This window comes from Sprattus sprattus, assembly GCF_963457725.1.
Source record: "Sprattus sprattus genome assembly, chromosome: 4".
NCBI lineage: Eukaryota > Metazoa > Chordata > Actinopteri > Clupeiformes > Clupeidae > Sprattus > Sprattus sprattus.
Genome location: NC_137923.1, coordinates 7,325,160 through 7,350,002, shown reverse-complemented (window position 1 = coordinate 7,350,002; position 24,843 = coordinate 7,325,160). Strand labels below are relative to the sequence as shown.

Below are 24,843 nucleotides of genomic sequence, written 5' to 3'. Positions count from 1 at the left end.
ATAAAAAATGAAAGCATTTTGAAGGAGATTTCCTGAACTCACGAGAAACTCTTCAGCAGCATTTAATGAGGTCTTGTGACACAAATAGCATCCTCTCTACAGAGCCATCAGAGCTGTGTTTGAGGCCCATATCTACAAAGTCTATGGTTTTGGAAAAGGCCTTGGGCTCACATCCATCATCTTCCTCAGGCTTCTCTCAGAAGTGTTACAGCTCACAGCCCAGTAATCTCTCCTTGCGCCTCAGTCTGGTTTAATTACTGATCACGCTAGGCCTACATCATGCATCATTGGCCTCTTTTGATCCAGGGGATTTTAAGGGGACTCAGCTTTTTATTGTATCATATCCTTCTTGTTTACATAAATGAACACACATTGACAATGCCTCCATGAATTTGAATTTGCTAACAGTGGAAAAAATATGTTTTAATGAATAGCAACGAAGATAGTCACAGTAATATTAAGTACGGGTACAGGTCATTTAAACTTGCATTACATTTCAGAGGATGGGCAGATTGTTTGGTCCTATAGTTGTATAAAATGTCTTTATGGATTTTAGAATCCTAGTGTCTCAGCAGAGAGCTTTTATCTCAGCCTGGAACATTAACCCTCTGATTTATATAGGTGTTTTAATGACTCCATTGCATTCCCACTCAAAGAAAGTCAAATTGACTTTCAGCTGTATAACAGCACTGTATAGCAATCATAACCCGATTCTGGAATATTTTCCCAGCCATGGTTAGAATGTTGGAATGCAATTCTGTGGCATATCCAATCCACTTTGCATAATGTAATTGATTTTGTTGTTTTGGTAATCAATGCTCGCATTTTCAAATAGAACTCCATCGCATTTGCCCGCAGATTCTGGACTTATTTTTTTTTTTTCTGTTATTGAATTTAACATCATATCTTGTGGAAATGCTTAGTGTAGTAGAATGGGAGGGAATGCAACTGCACCGATGCCTCTGTTAAGCAAAGGCTTCCCAGGTCATAAAATGGCATGGCATCTAAAAACAAATACTAACCAAGACAAAGAAATAGGGCATGTTGGGAGAATTATTCTTGTGTGTATGGCTGAGAGTCAGATGTGTGTGTGTGTGTGTGTGTGTGTGTGTGTGTGTGTGTGTGTGTGTGTGTGTGTGTGTGTGTGTGTGTGTGTGTGTGTGTGTGTGTGTGTGTGTGTGTGTGTGTGTGTGTGTGTGTTTGTGTGTGTGTGTGCTTACAGGTTTGAATTCCTTTGTGCTTCTGAATGTGTTTGTTTGTGTCTTGGCGTGTCTGTTTCTGCAGAGCATTCTATGTTGTTGTTGTGTTGCGCTTCCATGCATAGGGAAGTGATCCTGCGTGGCACTGTGAACTGGTCTGTGTGGCTTCTGAGGCGGCGTAAATGAAGAGTGATGAGAGCTGCGCTTCAGGCTTTTCATCAAGACCACGGCTACTTTGAGGAATGCCTTATCAACGCAATCCAGCGCTCTGATTGGCTGACACTGATCTATGAGCTGTTGGTTTAATGCTTCGTCTGTGTAAATTGATTTTTTTTTTTCTCTGTCTGCTTTTGCAAGCAAAAAAAAGAAACACCTACATTTGAAATAGTATTGGGATTTGAGATTAAACAAAAGGAAAATGTTTTGGGTATGGACATTTTTGATATAAATAGATACAATCAGCCCTTTTGTATGTAGCATTCATGGAAATTGTCTAGCAGCCAGGAAGGGTATCTGTGTAGTTCTTTGAAGGATAGTTTGGAAATGATCTCCCTAAACCTCCACAGACAGCACGGTGCTATTGAACCCTGTGAATTCAAAAATTAGATCCTCAGTTGCAATTGACATCACTTTCACATGAGGAAGACACGCATTAAATAACTGACGCAGGCTCTGTGTGATACACTGTGAGATATCAAAGCCTGGCTTAATCCAATGGACTACTAGCGTCTCCTCAGGTTAGGACATTTACATGAAAGCAGTCGGCTGAGAGTGCTGGGATGAAGTGGAAATGCTATTTTCATATGTACACGTTACATGGCATTACAGTGTGTTCCAGTGGGAGTGCATAAGTACCTGTGTGTGCATGTCTGAATATGTCCTTCATGCATATATTATTCATCCCCATAATGAAAAAAAAACGATTCACCAATATTAAAGTGTGAAGACTTTAGCTGATATTTTCAGGTTGAATTAATCAGTATGTACCAAAGTGAATGAAAAGAGTAGGATTATTAAATGGGTGACCGTGGACAGCATAGATTGCTGATCTTAGTGGGTTGTCATAAGGGTCCAACCAGGCAGAACATCCTCTGTAATTCCACCCTAATTAACCAAACTGAGCCAAATTTAAAGTAACTTGGTCTTTGCCTTAAACCGCAGAATGGATGTCCTAATTAAGACTAAGCAATAAAAACATAGATGCCACTAGCAATGTGCAGTATTCGAAAAAAGAGTGTGTGTGTGTGTGCCCATGTGTGTGTGTGTGTGTGTGTGTGTGTGTGTGTGTGTGTGTGTGTGTGTGTGTGTGTGTGTGTGTGTGTGTGTGTGTGTGTGTGTGTGTGTGTGCCTATGATTGTGTGCATCTCCCTGTGTGCTTGTGAATGTTTGCATGTGTATGTGATGGGAATACAATTAAATGAATAAAAAGAGAATACTGTGAAGAATTTAATGTTTTTTGTCCTCTGGTTCAAGCTTTGACCAGCCGATACTACTATTCAGTGCAGCAAAATTGCCCCCTGTAGGTCAGTTTGGGTAGCACAGCTGTATATATCAGAGCCAGGGCCAGAGAAAGAGAGAGAGAGATGAGTTTGCTTTAGGGATAAGAGCTTGAGATGCCACTGTAGAGTCTCATTAGCTCCTCTTATTGAATTATGAGGGATGATGTAGAGCAAGTTTACCCTGTTTGCTAAGGAAGATGGGGTTTCATTTATTCTTTGGCAGGTTACGTCTTGGCCAACGCTGTAGAGCAGGCGTTGTGTTGCATACAAATTAGACTCCAGTCAGTGTGGACTCTGTTCTGCAGGCATGCTTTCTGTACAGTAATCAAAATCTGCTCATAGATGTTTGGCCAAGCTAGATGTATTACTGGCTCAATGAAACGCGTACACCAACGCCTGCTTTTATGCAGTGACTAAAGCACAGACTGAATAACTAAATCAATATTTTGCCTGTCTTTTAACTCCGTTACATTGCAGTATTCAACATATTTATGATGATTCAAGGCCCCCGTCAAACCCCATCTTACGTAAAGTAGTGGAATTCCTCTCGTGTGAATTGAGATTTAACTCTCCTCTTTATCTCTGTTTCTTTGATGGCACACTAAATGACCAAGAGAGCAGGCGTGCAAGGGCGAGGCTCCTGGCACGTCCAGCAGCAGTCACGTCTCGTGCCAGTATGCCCACGTCCGTCACCGCACCAATCACCAGTGTGACAGCCACCCATCAGCCATATGGTTGGGGAGAGGCAACTGTCATGACACCATGACTCAAACGATTTACTTCTCTGCCTTTTCCTCCACACGTTAGATATGACAGTTATTGCTCTGAGGGATGGAAGACGCTTTGGCTTCTGATAGTGGTGCAAAGGAGAAAGATCTGCTTATTTGATGAAAATCATCTCCGTACGGCACCTAAAGTATTGCATAGCAGTTGTAAGGCACCTAAATGTGCTTAGCAGTGTGTCTTCACCAAACAACATATTGTATAGAGCGAGAACATTAATAACAGTGTTCGAATGTTCTTTATATTTTATCCCCTTCGAATTTGCATATTAAACAGGTATCTCGGTAATCAAGTGACAACATTTAGGGATGTCGTATAGCCAGGAACCTCCAAGTCATGACTTTTTAATGCTATCCTTTGGTATACTGACCACATGCTCAATAATTTACTTGAATGCCTTCCTTGCCTAGTCTGGTCCTGAAAATGTTTGTGTGAGTGTCTGTGCGTTTGTGTGCATGTGTGTGTGTGTGTGTGTGTGTGTGTGTGTGTGTGTGTGTGTCTGTTTGTGTGTGTGTGTGTTTGTGTGTCATTATGTGACATACATATTTCATGCTGTTTCTGACCTCTTTTATGATGACAGACAGACACGCATGAGTGAACAGTAAGTATGCTTCATCACTCATAGGTGGCCCTGTTGGACCTCGGAGAATAATTAAAAGTTAATAAAGCATTACACAGAGGGCTCGGCTGTTACAAAAGCTCACGAGATGGAAAACATGCTAGCTGTGTACAGAAGTCAAGATCAACCATAAGGAGATAGTTATGTACAGTAGCATATGTAATCTGATTTCAGTATATTCATTAGTCTATATTATTTCTACTATTTGATTTCAGACCTTCATTTCACATCTAATGCTGGTAAGTCGGTATTGACGTGCTTATCATGTGATTGGAGTTGCTGATTGGGTTTATATTAAGAATGTTGGGATGCTGCAGATGATTTTCAAGCAGCTGAATCTCTTGGCTCTGAATACAGTTAGCACCTTCGTGAAGTGTCAAGATGTGAAAATCAAATCCCTGCTTCTCTAAGAGATTTAACAGTGCACACATTACATTAGATTATATTCTGTTATTTGAAGGGGCTCTTCGTGATTCAGAGTTACGTAATATTGAAAATATATGTAACTGATGAATTCAAACACAATTGGTTCATAAGCTTTGGTTTGAATGGTTTACTCTGCACATTCTGTTTTACTGTTTTAGGTATGTTTTGTATAGGTGAGGTCTGTATTATTCTCAAATTTAATGTGATGGTATATGGTAATATGAAGGACATATATACACACCTGCCGCCGAGGCTTTTCACTGTGTAGTTCTGTTCTGTGATCCGAGCCAGTTAGCTCACTAGTTGTAGATGAAAACTATAATAGTACATTGGTAAATACACATTGAATACACAATGAAAATGCCTTTGGAGCAGGTGCAAGTATCATTGTGTTTTTACTGACAGGCTATGTGTATTGCACCGAGCATCAGGAGTTGACAAGAGTGTCACAATGGCCAGGGATGGGCAGTATTTCAGATATGTGTATTTGAAATACAAACTAGTATTTTGTCATTTGTGTTTGATGGGCAATATATGATATAAAAATAGTATAATGTTCTAGTATAGAAAATAGTTTCCCCAAAACTGTATACATGATGATGTAACATGTATGATTCCGCATGCATCTTTGGATATAGAGCGGTGTGCTCTGCGCTTTGCCCTGCTTGTTGAAGACACACTGCAAATGAAATATGAATGCCTCATTTATCTTTTCTGATTCAGTGTAAAGGCCAATTTATATTCCGGGTGACATAAGCTGCTCAACCATAACTGACAAATTGTATGTCTGATAAGGCGACGCAGACCAGGTCACTTGGATGTAAAATCCTAAAAAAGAGGGAAGGATGAAACGTTTGAACGTTTTTAATGCTCTCTATGTTTGGATGACATGAAATTTGATGTTTGTTTTTGTCTTCTTGACATGGCTATGGTCATCCAGCTGGCTTGACTACTCTCCATCATGAAACAGTGCTTCTCAAAACATATTTGTAATATGTCAGTGAAAAGATGCCAAATATTTTCAAAGGATCAACTTCAGTATCTTACATCAAAATACATTTGTATGTATTTGATGTATTTTTGCCCATCCTTGACAGTAGTTGGGTTTCCATCCAACATTTTAATGCACATTTTGACTTTTCAAATGAGAAATTCTGACTGGAAACGCTTGAATTTTGCATGAAATGTTCTGATGTAAATGTGAATTTCCTGGAGGGGATAGATTGACTCGCTATTTGCATAGGGTATTATTCGACAAAGATTTATTGGAAATGGGTTTAATTGCATTAATTTTATCAGTTGTTTCCGTTAAAGTTGCCCTGACAACCGTACCTTTAATATCCCACAGTTGTTCCCAACTCCTCCCTCGATAAGGAGAATGTTTTAATTCATATTACTCAGCTGATGGAAATGCACTCGGATACACACTTTGTTGACCCACATTTTCATGAATGCGCATAGATGTGAATGAGTTGGATGGATACCCAGCAATTGACTCAATGCTAGAGTTAGTTTTCAATCCATATGCTACAATGCTAGAGTTCAAACCATATCCATACATTCACCTTTTTGCCTTTTATTTCTTGTTGTAGCCATATTGTTGACATGCATGAAAATGACAGCTATAGGATGGCTGCACTCATAGCAGAGCTGCCTCTGGCAAGATCAATGAAGCTCCTGTTCTTTATCAGTGATTTGCAGTCTTATATTTAAACTCCATTATCAACTATTAGGAGGGCTGTGTCCCCTCAGTGCGGGTGCAAATGGTTAACTCAGTGTCTAATTACTTGCACGTTCTCATGTGTGACAAAAAATAAATTCTTACCATAGAACATTCAGCAGCTGTGCAGTGTCACAAGTGCAATTAGCCCTCAGCCAGCATCACAGCACTAATTCAAAAAAGTGTACAGGGAAAGTGGTAAGATACAATGAATTTTCACAGGCTGAACAAACAGCCAGAAGATATATGAATGTGCTGTGTTTGAAATCGTACCTTTGAGCCCGCTGACTAACACAGGGATCAATGATCAGTTCACTGGGTGGTGTAGGGGGGGGAGAGGAGATCTGATCTGATCTGATCTGTTCTATGGAGCTTGAGGACATCATGGGGGGTTGGGGCGACTTTTCTTCTTTGCTTTACTTTAGTGTTTAATTTGGTATTGTGAAGGGTAGTGAATATAAATGAACAGCAGTTCTAACACATACAAATGCTTGTGTGCATATCTTTTGGAAAGTGAACAGAATGTTTTCGTTTACCTCCTTTTGTTGACTGTTTTTGAACAGTGTACATGACCATGTGTGAACATTCAGAATCCTCATTTGCATGAACTAACAGAATCACCCACGGGCAAAAGCGACACATAAATCACACAAAAAGACACATCTAAAACACAGCCAGATATAATAGATGGGATTGGCATTATCCTGAAAATTAGGATACTAATCTTACTTTCAAGATCTGGAGTGTCATGGGGCACGTGTAGCTAAAGCTAGGTCAATCTGTGAGTCCACGTTCAACCAAGCCTTTCTGTTGGTGAAGTTGTGGATGATTTGACCTTCTAACCGTGTCAAATAACACCCTAGAAAACCACAGAGGGAAAGAGGGGGGTGGTCTCCAAAGCAGGGAAAAAAGGCCCTTACATCCTGGTCTATCGATCCCTCAGAGGCATCATCTGCCTCTCGCCGTTACTATCCTTTGTCCGATAACTGCCGGGGATAGGCCTCTGCTCTGGAAGCCAAACAGTCAGGAATGTTTGATCCCTCTGCAGCAGAGAGAGAGAGGGAGAGAGAGAGAGAGGGAGAGAGAGAAAGCGAGAGAGAGAGGGCGAGAGAGAGAGAGAGGGAGAGAGAGAGCTAGAGAGGGAGAGAGGGAGAGAGAGAAAGTGAGAGAGGGAGAGCGAGAAAGAGAGAGAGAGTAGGGAGGAAATAAATAGGTTGCACTATTTCAGAATTGATTGGTATCTGAGGAGACAGGCAACGTGATAAATGAATATTTAGCAGGGCTTCCCAATGTGTTGCAGGTGGGGAGGCGAGTCCCCAGGGGTGTGTAGCCAGGGGTCAGTGAAAACCTATCCACCGGGTCCTCAGGGGGTAGACCACTCTTTCCCTCATGGCCTCCTAGATTCTCTCTCTCTCTCTCTCTCTCTCTCTCTCTCTCTCTCTCTCTCTCTCTCTCTCTCTCTCTCTCTCTCTCTCTCTCTCTCTCTCTCTCTCTCTCTCTCTTCTCTTTCTCCCTCTCTCTCTCCCTCCACTGCACAATCAAGAACATGTTCACCTTGCCCAGAGATGTTTTTCCCTCTCTCCCACTTCTCTTGGGGGCTTGTCCTTGCATTATTGCATTGATTAGAAAGACTGCATGTGGCACAAGCTCAGAATCCTGTTCTTTCTACCATCTCTTCATTCATTTTGCACAGTACGATGCCAGCACAAACAACCATCCCCATCGCACTGTGAGTGGTGCTGTATTATGCAGGAAGTGTGGTTCATTGTCGCTTATTGGGTGGTGGGTAAGTTATCATACTAATCAGCATTTGTTGACAGTCACAGTATAGTTGAATTGAAATACCTGTTTTGAAGAGGCAAGAGTGTTGATAGGATTTCCAGTCGAGATGCAATTGGAAGCAAGCAAGTAAGCAACCAAGATACAGCCAAAGTGGTTTTCTCTTTCTGTGGCTGTGTAGTTTATTATTCCCAGTGAAAGAAGTGAACTGCACTTCTGATTACAACCTGCTGCTCAGCCAAGAAAAGATAATCCCCTTCCCGTACACATTATTTTCTGTTTTACATTACAAAAAGCTTTTATGAGCGTCAGTCCTACTAGATGGTGCACAACATAGGTTGACATCCTCAGATTTTTGCCTGCATGTTTAATCTGGCTTTCATCATTTCTAGTCAGAGACCATTGCAACTTTCCTTGTGGAGAGTAAAACAGAAATGTTTTTGTAAGATGACAAGGCTCTGAGCTCCTATTTCAGCCGACTCTATTCAAACGGTTCGTGTTTGAATGTATGAAACTCTATTTATGGACAGGGTTAATGCACAAAACCCTACCATAGAACTTCTTTTCTGAGTCATCCCGGTGTTGCTACGCTGTATACATCTCAGAAGACTTACCCTGTTTTTTGCTTGTGATGATTTTATCCCCTTGAAAGATCACAAAGATTGCGTCATTAAAATGTCTGGAATGTGAAAGTGAGATCACCAATATGGCTTGAGAATGTCTCTTTCGCATTAAGTCAGACACCATTTAAGTATTTTTATGTTTGTTTTCTCTCTCATGAAGCTGTATCAGATTATTGTGGTAATAAGAAAGTAAAACAATTCTGAGATGGCTGTATGCCTTGCAATAACCATTATGACCTCAACCATTATGGGCCCTATCTTGCCGATCAGAAACGCAAGTAGGACGGCGCCAAGCGCAAGTAGCTGTGTGGGCGGCTCTATGGCGCAGTTGCTATTTTAACGGCGGAAAAAACACACTTGCGTCCAGCGCAAGTGTCAAAAGGGTTGGTCCAAAGGAGGTTACTCAGCCATAGGTGTGGTTTGGGCGTAATATGCAATAAACCAATCCGAGCGTCATTTCACATTTCCTTTAAGAGCGAGGAGCGCATAGTCCATAGCGGCTTGTTATTTTGATGGCGGAATTACCTGGTGGTAGACCGGAAAAGTTCACAGCCGAGGAGACCGACGTGAGATTTACACAAATTGTTTGGCAAGTCATATATAATTTCAAGGAAAATAAAGTATTTACCACTTGAGGAAATCATTGTGATATCCATATCCAAGATATTTTAAAAATAGGCATACATCTAGCGTAGCCTACACATTGACCCAAATGATTCAGGTTAATTGAAGCTGCGTGACATTTGATTTATTGTATGGCTTTGTAAAAAGCCGGGAGATAGATATATATGGGGATGCGAGAAACCCTCCAAAAGTAAGCAAAGTCAAGCAAGCATGTCAAGATATTGCCGTGATTGTTTCTGCTACGGGGCACCCGAAAACGTTGCCGAAAACGCTATAATGACGTCCGGAGACGTGGGACATCCAAGCTGGAAGGTAACACACGTTCTCGTGCCTTCACGGGAGGTGGATCTGCCTCGACCCAGGATTTGACGGCAGCAGAGGACATCGCCACGTCTACCCTCACGCCTGAGAGCCTGCAGGGATTTGAGGGCATGGAAATCGGCACCCAAGCCAGTGCACCAGCTGACCAAACCCAAGGTACATAAATAAAGTCCACATACACAAAGATGAGTTTACAAGATTTATAATAATACTGGCATTAAATAAATGCAACAAAGCCATACAATAAATCAAATGTCACGCAGCTTCAATTAACCTGAATCATTTGGGTCAATTGTGTACGCTAGATGTATGCCTAGTTTTAAAATGTCTTGGATACGGATATCACAATGATTTCCTCATGTGGTAAATACTTTATTTTCCTTGTAATTGTATATGGCTTGCCAAACAATTGGTGTAAATCTCTCGTGAAGACGACAGAAGTAAAGTGTAGCCTATAGGTCCTATACTGTGCGGGCAAGCACATGCGCCCTTAAAATAGCGTTCTGAATACGCGTTACAGACTTTAGACATTGCGCCTCACATTAGACCAGCTTTTTTTTGGTCAATGGCGCACGGCGCACGGCGTTGTTTTGAAACTGCAAAATACCACTTGCGCCAGAGAAACGCCTTCTCTGTTCCGCCCCCGCCCATGTCGACGCAAGTTCATTTCGAAGCGCGCCTCTGGAGGGAAAATCGCGCTGTGCGCCGGGTGCAAGATAGGAATTATACATGCGTCGGTGACAATGTCAATTGCGCTGGGTGCAAGATAGGGCCCAAAAGCTCACTCACTTGTTTTTTTTTTACAGAAGCTCTGTGTATGCGCCATCACCCACCTCCACCCCTGTCCATTGTTTGGGTTACAAATTCTTAATATTTTGAACATAGCAAATACTTTGATATAGAGAATATTTGGAACATGGAGACTACTATTTTAGTTTTTATGAATTTCATGAACAACCAAAGCATGTAACAAGGCGTCAAATCTTGGCACACATACAGAGTAAAAAAACAGACTTGTCCTTGGGAGCAGCTAACAAGATTAAAAGGGTATAGAAACTCATTTTTAAAACCAGTGGGTAATGAACCGTGGTTGGGCAGATGGATGGATCAGCTTCCTAATGCCATAAAGACATAATAATAGGATACATATTGTCAGGCCAAACAACTGTTTCATCATACGCCAAAGCTTATTGAAGCGAAATTGCTTGTAAGGTCACATTACAAGTAGCAATGCATAGACAATAAGAATCACAAATAAGGTAGACACATCTTGCCATCCCTACCCACAACACAAGATAACCATTTTAATTCTAGACAGCAAGAGAAGCTGACACATATTTCCCTCTTTGTCACCTGGGAGCTCCATCAACCTGTGCCTAATTACCTCAAAGAAGCTGTCAATCTTAGCTAATTATAACTCAATTCCCTCCTTTCCGCCACACAAGGGGCATCAAATCAGCCATTAAATCGGATTTCCCCCCTAGGTGCCTTGCCACTCTTTTACTTGCCAGGCCTGTCAGCAGTGCGTTGCTTATTGCAAGACATGCGGTGGTTATTGTGAAGTGGCTGTTTTTACTGCACGCCTGCATTCAGTACGGCGGGGCAGCAGGAGAAGTCATGATGGTTGAGTCCAAATGGTGCTCCAGTGTGCCACCTCCGCAGGCAGGAAGCAGGAAGTCTGCTATGTAACGATGTGCCCTTTGGTGTGGCGGTGCCACTGCTCGCAGCCCAAATGGCATCATGCCGTGCTTGCCGGCACCCATAGCACAGCCGCCTCTGTCGAGGGCAATGAATCACCTGAGCTTTAATGGGAACTTCATTTTCAGGATTAAAGCTGCAAACATGAAAGTCAGACAAGTGTAGGAAGGTGTCTGGTGGGGAGTGAAGCTCTCTCGGTCGATTAAATGAAATGGGTATTTGAATATGTGTGTGCTACAGTTAATGTCCAAACATACCTGCCAGACCTAGCCACCATACTGTTGGCTAAAATAGCAATTTAACAACAGGATCATGCTTCAAAACCTAATTATTAATTATTCATGCTACATGTTTTGATGAATATAAAAACTGTAAATGTACTGGAGGGTTGTTGTTTAAACGTGCACTTTTCAAGTTTTTTTGAGACAAAAATTAACCCAAACATTTTTGGTTTACTTGCAGCCATAGGTTGTTTTAAAACATTTTTTTTTGCATTACCAATAACTGTATTGGTATTTCTAGTAAGTAAGCATAAAGGTGCTGTTGAAATGGATTTTTATTGTTAGTTATTTTTTTTTTGTAATGGTTCAGGAGAGAGTTTCATAATGAGGGACAGAATGTGATGAGTGTGAAAACTGACAAAGCAATATATAGCACAATCTAGTTCTCATATTTTAATGAACACATAATGAAATGAGCTAACACATAACGACTTGTACTAAACATTACTTCAGTATATGAGAGGCTTTGTCCCCCCATTTCACTTGCTATTTTAGCCCAATTTTTTTATCCCCAAGTAATAGATAATTACTTTGTGTTATTTGTAATTACGCTAATCAGCATGTGACAGCTTCTGTGGGTAATCCTTGTGAGGCAAACAGCATTAATTACCAACATCACATAGCGACCAGATTACAGTCTGTATAGAGCAATGACCCTAAGGCACAGACCAAAGTAAACATATTTATTAAAAGATACATTAACCTGAAACAAGGTTGAGACAACAGCAAGATATTTCAAGAGCTTAATGTGTTTAAAGCACTTTTAAATACTCCTCATATGCCACTTTCAAGAGGCATTTCAATTTAGTTAATTTTATTGATGTTTTTCTGTAGTGTTCTAAAGTGTACTAAACACACATAACAAGGAAAGTGATCCCTGCAAGGCATTAGTGTGTGTGTGTTTGTAAGAAGCCCACCCACACACACACACATATACACACACACACAGAACTGAGTAGGAAGAGATAGCCACACAGAAAGACAGGGGCATCTGGCGTAGAGTAAAGAGCGCGAACATACAAGAGACCAGCACTAGGCTATCCTATGCCACTGAAATTTGGTGTAATGAAGATGCTGCTACATGGAGAGCAGCCATCAGAGGATAATATCCTGCTGAGTACACACATCATTTATTACTGGAATCTAATCACCTCTTGAAATGAGTTCCAATGGAACTCATTAGCGACTTTGATGAAGATCGGTTCAGACAATAAAGCAGCGAAGCTCGAAACGGAAAAAAAAAACGGAAATACAAAAGGAAGCGAAATCCGATTTGCACAGAAATAACTCCAGCGCTTCATCCCGCTGAAGGAGCGCATTAGAACCGTTCCTCTTATTTCAGGTTGTTTTGCTCGTTGTTTGTTCTAATCATACCAGAGCAGATATGCTGCATGGGAAGTGTGAGATGGGAGGTGGATATGAGGGTTAGATTCCCTTTGCATGCTTCAGAGTGCTAATGTGATGATTTCGGGTGGAACATTAAAGAATTTGGACGTGGTGTCTGCTATTTTGACTGCTCCCTTTTCTGATGCTGCTCAATCGATGGATGCAACAGTGAAAGCATAATGTCTTTAATGTTTGATCACATCATGAAATGTGCTTTCTGATACATACACACGCTTGTTTCGGTGCCAGATGTTCTTTGCCTCATTGCACCGTTTCCTGTCTGACTGGGCACAAGACTTGAGAGATAGAGTCCATGAAAGTCGGCAGGAATTTCATGCTGTCTGATGAAACTGGGCCGTAGCACCGCCCGTAAACTTGACTCCTTATTGATTTGTTCCCCTCCCCCCGTTGCCATGACATCACCTGAAGCCGAATCTGGCCTTCAGACCCAGTGAAACACATTCAGAAATATGCAGACGAGTGACTTTCCTCAAGCCCCCTTAAAAGGAAAAAAGAGATGAATGAGAGAACCTTGAAAAAAAATGTCATGTGTGCCATCTTCTATATCCATAGTAGTCAAAGCAATTAAAGCCATATCCTTGCCTAATATGAGTGCCATTTCACATCTCTCCACTCCACTCTACAGCAGCCCCCGCATAATTACACCCAGGTCTGAAATGGATAGCATTGATTCTTGGAATGAAAGAGTCGATCCTGAGCAAGGATTCTCAATTTATGGTTCTTTTTAGGAGTAAGAATCTGAATAAATCAGAATTGAAAGGGCATCGAATTACTGAGGTGGGTGAAGAAAGCCATCATATCAGCCTTATATTATACCACTTTGTACAGTCCCAATCCATACTTGCCTGAGTGTCAGCCACCGGGTCAGATAAGCCAGCTAGCGCCATGCGCTGCATTCAACAAGGGATGAGTTTCAGCCTCCCAGCTAAGTCCTGTGGACCTAGCAGCCCTACCATTTCTTTCTTCATATTGGTTGTTTGTTCTAGCTGCCTGTGTCACCAGGCAGTCCTTCAGTATAAATATTGCCTTTCAGGTGTTTTGCATTTCAGTTACACCCTGGTGGCCTTGGTCAGTCTCGGAGTAAGTATAGTATAAAAAAATGCTTATTTTGGTCTTGAGTCACAGCAATGACAGTGTTCCATTCTACTCAAATTGGTTAAAGCTAATTTCAGATGTATTCTTGGTCAACAGCTATTACTGACACTGTGGGTTGAAGCACTCCCCCAGGTCCCAATGGCTGTAGTGAAGCACAGTGAGAGAACACCGGTCTAATGATGTGGCGGAATACGTAGCCATTGGAAATTGGCACAGCTTGAAACAGAGCAACACCTTCATTTGTGAGGTGGGGAGACAACTTGCCTTGAGCCCTGAGGTTCTCTAACGCGTGAAGTAAACCTGTGAAAAATGTTTTTGTCCATTAAATAATGATGCATGACATAGCTGTGCCTCAAAGAGGTGGATTATACAGTGGCAGAGACACTCTTCTCGCCACTTTAGAATACTTATTAAAATGCAATAGTTGAATGGATTTAACTAAATTAGAGATGCATTTTGATAATGACTAATAAGGACTATGGAGAGTTCAAACAGTGGAAGAAGCGCAAAATGCACACCACACCGCAGGACATGATGGAGGTATTGTGATTTTATTGAGCCGGGCTATTTTCATGGGAGCTCGCACCTTCTCTCTCTCTCTCTCTCTCTCTCTCTCTCTCTGTCCCTCTCTTTCTCTTTCTCCTATTTTATGTCAGAGTCATTTTCCTGTAATGAGGGGAAAAAAAGGATTAACACATTTTAGTCTTGGTGGAGACAAAGAGGCCTTTTGGCGGTGTGTTCCACTGTAATTTCTTTGTTAATTACATCTCAGGGGAAAGAGAAGGGAATGGAGGTGGGGTGGTTGGGATAGTGTGTGTGGGGGGGGGGGGGGGGGGTTGGGGCGTCAGGAGGGCGTTCAGCCCTCTGGGTTGGATGTGGTGGAAAGGCGGCCTGCTTGAAACGCAGACAGCCTTGCCTGTCAGAGCACCAGCACCAGCGGTACCGGATTCCCCTCCAGCTGTCTTCCTTTCCTCGCAGTGCACCCCTCTGCTAGCGTCACGTGCGCTAATCAGACTCCCCACCACAGCGGCATCCGTGTTCATTTTCTATCCATGAGACTGACTGGGCCTCCTCCTCCTCCTCCTCCTTCTCCGTCCCCAACGTGTAGAAGTGCATATTTGGTCAGGCGAAGCCGTGAACGTGTCCCCCTTCGTAGCTTGCCCTGGTGAATCAGAGACGTCTGTGAGATTGTCCCTCCCGTGGGGCAAAAGCGAGACAGCACCATTTTGCTCCCCGTCAAAGTGGGTGGGAAAAAGCATATCAGAGTTGGAATTGATCAGTGACAGAATGAGTGCAGAGCAGACGTAGTGGGAGGTATGAATCGTACACCTCTCTAATGCTGTTAACGTGTTGCTTATACATCTTACTGTAGCTTGGCTCTATCAATGTTGCTGTGGTTCATTCGTACGTGCTTTGAGAGTGCCATAAAGACACACAGGAGTATAGAGAGCAGCCTCAGGTCCAGCCTGCACATTGGCAATTATACTGGTGCTTGCTTATACTGATATGGTGTTTGGAATCATACCTCCACTGATATCAGGACTTTAATATCCAAGAAGCCTATCGGAACACCAGGTTCTGATACGATTTGAATCATTTTTTATTTTATTTTTTACTCCATGTATTGCTCTTGCTGCTTGCTTTTATTGATTTTATGTAAAGCACTTTGAACGAAATGTGCTATAAATAAAGTCTTACTCACTTACTTACATACTTAATGAGTAAGGAGAGAGGGGACTTTCCTCTCAGTGCAGTATCATTGATAATCTGTAACAAAATCTCATGGCCACTGCAACTGCATGAACAAAACTGCATTTGTAAAACTAATAAAAGGGACCAGAACTAAAAGAACAAAGAAACAGGGACCAACACAGTAAGTAATGGAATATAGTCTAGGACATGAAAGCAATATTTACACAGGGATTTCAGTTGTAGTAATACCAGTGCAAGCCCTCAGACCCTAAGAGACGATGTAGACATGGTTGCACTGTAAATTAGGTAAATGTCCAGGAGCTCAATATGTTCTTGACATCTCTGTGATAAATCATGAAATACAGGATATTGGGGGGTGTGTGTGTGTGTGTGTGTGTGTTTGCGCCGCGCACACATGTGTGTACCATGGAGAGGCGTGGGTGCAAAGAGGAAAGGTTAGCGTGTTTCATCTGACATGGAGGGCCCTGGTATGTCAGGAGATGGAGAGAGAGCAGGTTGTCTCTGGAGTGTGCTGACCCGTGACTGAACCTGGCCCACAGGGGGCGGCTCTTCCGGATCAGTGCTGCCACGGATGACCCAGAACAACCCAGGACAGTCCAGTATCCCCATGCACACACACACACACTCACACCACACACACACACACACACACGCGCATAGACACACAAGTATACACACTTTCCACACGCTGCTTGAGACCTGCCACTGTGCCCCCAAAAAAACAGATGAATAGACAGACTCTCAGAATGGCAATGACCCTGCTGTGACAGAAGCAAAAGCCAGGACTGATCAGGAGTTGGAGTGTGAACAATTTTGTATCTTCAGGCAGCATGTTGATTACAAAGTGTTTTTTTTTTTTTGCTTGATGTAGAGTTTTTAACATGACTAGGCTATTACTATCATGTTTTTAGTAATATGGTGTATGATGTTAAGCAGTGATGGTACTTTTTTGGTTTGGACTTATAACTTATAATTGTCTTCTTTAATGAGGAGAAAGATGGCTACACATGACCTTGTATGTCTAGCACAGAATAAAACTTGTCATTGAACAGGTTCCTCACCATAAAAGCTCTAATAATGACATGCACCTCCAAGCTTTGTTAATTAGATGTAGTGGCTTTGACATAGTCGTAATTACTTTACTTGTGGCCTTGCCTGCTCTCTATGGGGGTGGGGTGGGGCGGTGTGATGTTGGAGATGTGCAGGCTGTGTGTTATTACAGGGGCAGAGGAAGAGAAAGACGGAGAGGATGTTAAAAGCAAAGTGGTTGGATTTGATCATCCCAATGAGGACACATGAACAAGTTATGAATTTGTTATAAATAGCAGCGTGTTCCTTTATTTTTAATAAACGTTATTGAATGTTATTATGACACAAACAAGACCTCTCAGACTGTAATAACCAACAGATTTGAACATTGTGAAATGAATTACTTCCTAACTGATTTTAAATAAACATACAAATGTGAAATGGTGCTGGAAAGCTGCTGTACTGTATAATAGCAATTCTTGTATAGTTCGGTTGGCTTCCAGTTTCACTGGAAATGGTTTCTTCTGCACATATAGGCTTTACTGTTCTTTTAAAAGGAAAAGGGAAAAGTCCCAATCAGCACTGGCATTCTTCTACAGTTATGTACTCTGCTCTGGTTTGACATAATGATACAAATAACCAAAGGTTGGTGTTCCCTGTGAAGACTTATTTACCCTGTGGGGAAAGGGATGAGAGACTGGTGGGCCTAGAAGCTGCAGAATGCACAGACTACATGTAGGCTCACAGTCCATGAAAAGAGCTATGATAACAGATTATAAAGATATGATTATTCTTTTAGGGAAACTCAAAAGTGGATGGCCCAAACGCAACTTGAAAGGCTGCAATACTGAGAGACAGAATAGGTCTGCTACCAGTGAAAATGTGTGTTTAACATTCAAGAATAGCCATAGGTGTTAGGTATAAAATGTGGTCTTAATGCTGCTTTTTCCACAGCATTTCTTCACCAACTTCATGTCCTTTCTTTCTTTTGTGAGAGCACACAGCAAAGCGCAGCGGATGTCTCAGAGGCCCTTAAGCTCTGTGAAATAAGCAGCGTGCTGGTATGTATAGAGAGAGATGTTTACAGAGATTTCGGTGAGCTAAATCGATCTTGGTGCATGGCTACCCTTGAACAACATAGGCAATCTCTCTGCAGTGCCACTTTCTTTTAAAGTAAACAAAATAGCCTTTTTATGTTCTCTCTGTCCTCAGAATTTTCAGTTACAGACAGATAGAGGCCTCAGTGCATTGGGCACTACTTTGATGATCAGATAAATAATTCATTTCCCTCAAATCTGTGTGTATCATGACTGAGTTTTAATCAGTCATCACACCTGTATAATAATCATCTCATTATTTGTGAATTTGAAATGCCCCACACTCCAGCCGAGTTGTAGCCAACAAAAAAAAAAAAAAAACTTTCAGTACCTCAGCAGGTTTTACTAATGAATCAATCATGAGAACTGAGATTGTGCGAGTAGACCCATTGCACTTGCTGTCCAGCTCATGGCAAGGCTAAAAAAATGATGGCAGCCGTGTGTTTGTTCACTTTTGTTTTTCTGCTGACACAGACTGATTGGTATAATTTTCAGAGTGCAAACGTGTCAACAAGGAACTTTGAGACTTTTATTGATCTCTCTGCCGAGGTTACAGTTGACAAAACCGTCCTATGCACGTAATTAAAAGTGACGGTAAATATTTGAAGTACAGTCCCTGTACATTCAGCAAGTTAAACATTGTGCTTTGAATTTATTTTGGGGGGGGGGGGGGAATCACATTTCAAGATTTTTTTCTACCTAAATAACAAGATGAACAGGAGCCTGTTATCTAAACACACAGCTTATCATGGTGTAGCAGAGAGAAGAAGGAGGGAATAGGGGTGTAGCTTTACAAACAATTTAATCATCACACTTTGAAATGTATAATTAAGCTCTCAGCAGATACTATATCTACATCAGCCGGAATGAGGCTTCCGCTACAGCTCCAATTAAAACTGTATTTCACAGCTCATTTGTTGTCCCCTCCCACTGAAAAAAATAAAAGAATGAAGCAACATGTTACTTCTCGCTCTCCCTGTTGTTTGTTTTTACTCCTTTATGAGCCGGGACCAGGTATGACAGATGCTCTGTCCGTCCAGTATTAAGGGAGAGACAAGCCTTCTCTCGGATAAAACTCTGCAGGGTCATTTAAGGTCCCACACTGCAGGGTCATTTAAGGTCCCACACCTTTGCAGTGGAGGCTATTAATACTGAGGGCTTTCATCCACTCTCCCCTTTTAGTCTAATGAGCCATTCATATGTCAAAAGTAATTACTGGACTTAATAATCAACTTCATTACATTTTCTATACTTTATTAGTCCCTTTTGATGAATCTCCCCAAACCCTGATTGCTGGTTTCCTCTTTTTACCCACTGCCCTGGTAACAAGTAGCATAAGGCCCTGTCAGAAATGTGCCCTTGGTGTGCGTACAGTTTACGAGGCGGGTCATCGGAAACAGAGCTGGAGAATATCATAGGCACAAGCGCCATCTGTCACTCTGCATCACCCGTCATCCCTGCGCATGCTGGTTTCTGTCAGAGCTCATTTGCACAAGATGCATTGACGCCTATCTGTCCATAATGCTTAAGACAAATATAACTTGCTGCAGAATCCACTGGAAAGACCTCCGGGTTGTGCACACCTGCAGGTTTTTGCGGACCGAGGGCAAGGCCTTTTCCCTTTTTCCCTCCCTGGTCGTTCCTCTGTCCTTCGTCCGCCAGTGGGGAGGTGGATGTATAACTAAGATGGACGGAGCCGTGCTGCCGGCTTTGGTGAAGATTTAGGATGAGCAGGGCCAGGCCAGTTGCCATTTGAACACGGGGGTGACCTGTGTGTGTGTGTGTGTGTAGGCGTGTGACAGAATGGGGCCTGGATACGAGGACCTGATGGAGCAGTCACAGCTTGGCCCCGATAACTCATTTTAGAGGTCAGCACAGACAGGACCCCGGTGGCTTCCCCTCTTTTATAATTAATCTTTCATTCTTTCGCCGCTGAGGCCCATCACCACCTGAAGAAGAGCAGGCAGGCGCGATGGCGTAGCACTGCACTCTGGGACAGGAGCCTCTACCACCAGCGCCACCAAACACGACTGCTTGCTGCAGGAGCACTACCTCTCACACACATCCGTGTTTTTTTTTAAGAGCAGTGGGGGTTTAATTTGTTTTCATTGTCAGAGGGGGTTTAATGGAATGCAAAATAACAAGCGGATGGTAAAACACAGAAACAGTTGATTGGGCCCGAGCTGAGAGGCATACATGATTTATGCGGAAATCATAGGGAATTTTATCTGAGCAAATTCCCCCTGTCCCAGTGATTATACAGAGTTAAATTTTAACAGAAGATTCCTAGTGCATTTTTTCAGGCAAGTAAAATACAATTATAACTATTACTGAAAAGAGTAAAAGAAACTTGAGGGAAATGAGTGCTTCGTGCCTTAGTGTTAAGTGTTTACTTTTCCTAGAACGTCAGATTGTTCTGCTTCCCCACAACAGTTCTTTTTCTGGGAACTGAGTGAAAACATATGTTGCCACGGGCATATTTACAGAAAAAAACAAAAAAAAAACATCTTTACTTAAGGTTATCTTAAATACATCTAAAAATTGTGATTTATTTGAATTAATATTGTGACATGGTTATTGCACTAATATGGCACTGCAGCACAACAGGGCCTCCATCACATCATTATCCTGTTCATGTTTGGATAGATTTAGCACCGTAGACTAAGGCTATGTGCACACGAAGTCTAGTTTGTCTTCGTCCGCAACGTGCAGAATACCGATAGCCCTATCATAAATACGAACATTCTCTATCCGCACACGGTTTCCGCAACGATCGAAGTCTGGGGTAGAAAGTGAGTAGATTTGAATCGGTACGGGGGCTGGTGTTCGTCTGTACGGCTTCATGCAACCTGATGACGTCATTGCCCCACGTGATCACTTCGCAATCTCCAACCACTATATACATCCCTTGTTCTCCCTCAAAATCTCACTGGTGGTGCGCCTCGAATTCACTCTCATTAACTCAGCCTACTGATTTTTGATTAGCCTCCTATCTTGATCTAATTCTTCTTATTCAGACGTAACATAACTTTCATGACCACAAATATAAATTGGCCAGCGATTTAATTGCTTTTTTATGCATAAATGTATGTAAAATGGCCGAAGCAAAGGCTCATGGGAAATGGGATGACAGACATGTCATGTTGTACTGTTCCAAACTCTTTATTATCAATAGAAGATATAATTCATTTTCGCATATCCTTTAGTCTGACCACTGATTTTATTAACCACCATAATGTAATGTTGCTAATTGGAGCTTGAATGTATTGTGTAATGTGTTTATCCGTTTGCTGCTTCCTTTACCTTGTGCTGCTGAGTCTCCTTCTAGGTTTTTCACGTTTTTTCAGTTGTGTAAATAAAGCGCTAAAGCGCCACCCACAGGCGTGGGGTATGTACTACAGCCTGTTCAACACAATCTGGTGGCTCCGTTTTTACGCAAATCTCTTGTTACCAGGCTCTGTCTTTACGAAATTAAAAGATTGGATAGGTGTGAAAAATGAACCAGATTGCGTGAATCTAGACTCCGTGTGAAGGGGGCCTAAGGTGCTCACAGTAATACTTTTCTCTTATTCAGCTGGTGGGAATTTGCAGTTTTTTCGGATTGCTCTACATATAACTTTTTCAAATTATATTTTTTAAATAAGTTTGTCTTTGGTCCTTCCAAATCCTTCTTTGGTGCTTCAAACGCTGTCAGTTAGGAGAGGTGACAGTTTTGAGCTGTGTGTGAAGGTCACCGTGCCCGTCAAAAGTGTAAATTACATTAGAGGGTCTGTGTGTGTTAAGGGGGGGGGGGGGGGGGGGGTCAGTGTGTAATCTCCCCATGAAAGGAGAGCCAGCTGTCTGACTCATGTGGACAGATAAGGCCAGTGGAATAGCACCTGGCTGGCAGAGCACCCCGCTGTTCAGATCCCCCTAGCAACTCCCATGGATACTAACATCGCTCTGAAAACATTTGATTATAGAGCTGTTGCTATGGGGTGCACATTCTGCTCTCATGGCTCGCCATGGTATGGATGCTTCCGCCTGTATGCAAACCAGATGAATCTCATGACAACATATGCATTGATATTATCAAAACCACTCTAAATTCTTAGAGGCAAAATATGACACCTTTTTATGCATTTTATGCGTGTGCATTGGGTGACTGTAAAGTATGTGTGCATTAATAGACAGGACAATAATGAACAGTAACTTGGCTGTTAATTCTGTTAATGCATAATTCTACTTTAGGTTCATCTGAAAAATAGCTCCCAAGAGTGTCTCCAGGGACCGCTTTAAACATTGTTGTTATTCAGGCCTATTTAGATTGATGTTTCACCTCTATTCAATGCATTCTCTTGCCTCCTGGGAGACCTTGGCTAAATGGTTCTGTTCAGAGAAAATCCTTAGTAAATTGCCTCGCATTCACACCACAGGACTTGTGCCGGTTGGCCTTCATTGCTCCTCCGTTGCAGATATGTGCACCTCTTTGTACACAGGTAGCTTAAACATACTGAAATTAGTTTATCCTCGAGAGCTCCGCAAACAAGATGTCACAGCTCTTTGTGTCACTGGGCAGACGCAATCACGGGTAAATAAACGGCATCAGTCTCATCTGAAGCAGGCCGCAGAGAGACGCTGCTGCGGATTTTCATTAAAGTGCCAGGGGGGACGCCTGTCAGTAAAACCTTGGCAGCCCACGCACACTGTGCTTAAAGTGGAGGAATAAATCAACGAGTGCGAGATCGAAAGGGCCACTAGGCCGCAGAGAGCTGGAAACCAAGTGGGACGTGGTAGTGTGTCACCGTCACAGCCCTCTTTATTAGAACCGATGCCTGGACGTTGTCCACGGCATACCTGCATCACTGAAAGCCACCCAACTTTTTGTCTCTGACTGATATCTCCATGGAAACAGTGACAAAATGAAAAACAACCAGCGTTTGAAGCTTATGCCAAATGCAAAAAAAAAACTCATCAGAAAGGCTGCTGCACGGGCCTGTTTGCATTTACATACGTGCTGTTTGTTCATGCAAACGGTGCTGCGCGTGAATGCTCTGGAGAGCAGTCTTGCTAGGGGTGCCTGACAGCATTTATGATAATCTATGTAGAGGTGTAGCACGTCGTGCCTTTTGAAAAACGTTGAGGAACAACCACACATCTGTCCCAGCTGAAGCAGCTCGTCACAGAGATTTGCATAAGTGCCCGGATGCTTTCCACTGTCTGTGAAGGTAATTCGCTCTCCCTTGATGTTCGCCTAACACAGTCGCAGGGGATCCTCACTTCCTTCCTCCAAGGAATCAGATGAGATTCACTTCCTTCTGCTTTGGCTGCGTCGGTGGGCCTGAGAGGTCTCTGTGCCTATTTACCACGGTATATAATGAGGATTGTCACATTAATTCCATCAAAGAACAGATATTCTGTATCATGTCATGCTTACTCTTACGCCCCACTGGAACAGAATTGTGTGGAGCTGACAGGTACACCCCACAGCATTTCAGTGGGGATAAATGCAAAAGAGGTCTTTGAGCAACATCTAGTGTTACATGGTGAGAGAGAACCGGGACAAGCTATAGGGTTTGATGGTTCTATCTTTCTTCTTCCTTTCTTTCTGTGTTCTTTCATTCTTTTCTTCCTTTTTTTTTTTTTACAAACCGAAAACCCACTTAATGGTAAGTTAGTACTATATACTAACCGTTCTGTGCTGCACAATCTGAAAACCTTCATCTTAATCAAATCAACTAATTGAGACTCTGACAGATTAACAAACACAACAGCACATTTCATCATCAAAGCACAACTTTAAGAAACAGGCCCCTTCAGATCCCTTTTCAACATAAACAATGTTGCTAATACTAAACTCAGGATGCCATTTAAGGAAGCCAAACATTTTGTGAGTGTGTTTGTGTGTGTGTGTGTGTGTGTGTGTGTGTGTGTGTGTGTGTGTTCATGTACAATATCTGAGTGTTATTCTTTGGCCATATTTTTCACTGTTATATTCACATCCAGTGTATTTCTATAAATGGGCACTAAATGAGTAGCCCTTCATTTGTCTCCTGCTTCTGAATGAAGCCTCACAGCTTTCGTGTTAAAGAAGAGGAGCTCGCTCCTTTAAGCCCAGACCTGTGCCATCCCCACAAGTGCTCCAGCGCCTCCTGTTGTCCCTGCTGAGCAGAGTGATTTCCACCAAATGAATTAAACTCAATTAGAAAATTCAGCTCGGAGGTGATTACGGAAGTTTGAAGCTGGGGGAGATGAGGAGAACTTTGCTCAGCCAAAGAGTTCAGATTGATGTGTGCCGGCAGCCTCAGCTCTTTATTCTGCTCTTCATTTGCTGCGAAGGGAACTTTGGGTGCCCATTTGCAGTCACTTCATGTTCCATTCAAGTCAAGAGGTGACTTCTGTTTTCTCTGCCATGAAGCTGAGGTTCACACTTCAGCTCCATCTGCAGACCGTAGTTGTGTTTCCCTCTAGCCTTTAGAGTCATAAACTTGTCTTATTTTATTAAAGCCTGCACCAGCAAAAGGGTTATTCCCTAATTGGCTGTTGAGCTTTCAAAATAGCTTGTGATCTTGTGTTTGCTCTGGTCTCAGCAGAGGGAGAGAGAGAGCACTAATGGTATTCTGATACTTTCAGAGGAGAAAACAGGGAGAACTTACTGTAAGCTTTAGAGACAGTTACTGCATTTTGCACAACACGTGTTTCAACAAGTCTTTGAAAATGCTAGTCCTGTCAACTACTCAAGGGAGGACCACATACTGGAAATAACCCACTCTAAAGTGGTCATTTGGGGACTGAGGCAAAGTGGTTTTTTTTCTTCGAGGTTTTTTCCTCCACTCTTCGGTGTGCACAACAATTTTAGAGATAAACATTTCCAAAATGACGCTCCATTATTGCTTTTGTCCTTTTTCAATGTTTAATGCATGCAGTATTATACATTTCAGACAGCAATTT

At 42.3% G+C, this 24,843-nt stretch overlaps 1 protein-coding gene across 1 annotated transcript in view; it reads left to right on the top strand.

Annotated features, from left to right (window-relative positions):
- The window catches only part of astn1 (astrotactin 1), a gene marked incomplete at both ends in the record, with an annotated part of 181,898 nt that overhangs the window by 130,823 nt on the left and 26,232 nt on the right, over positions 1-24,843 (top strand). The gene's annotated exons all lie outside the window — the stretch shown is intronic.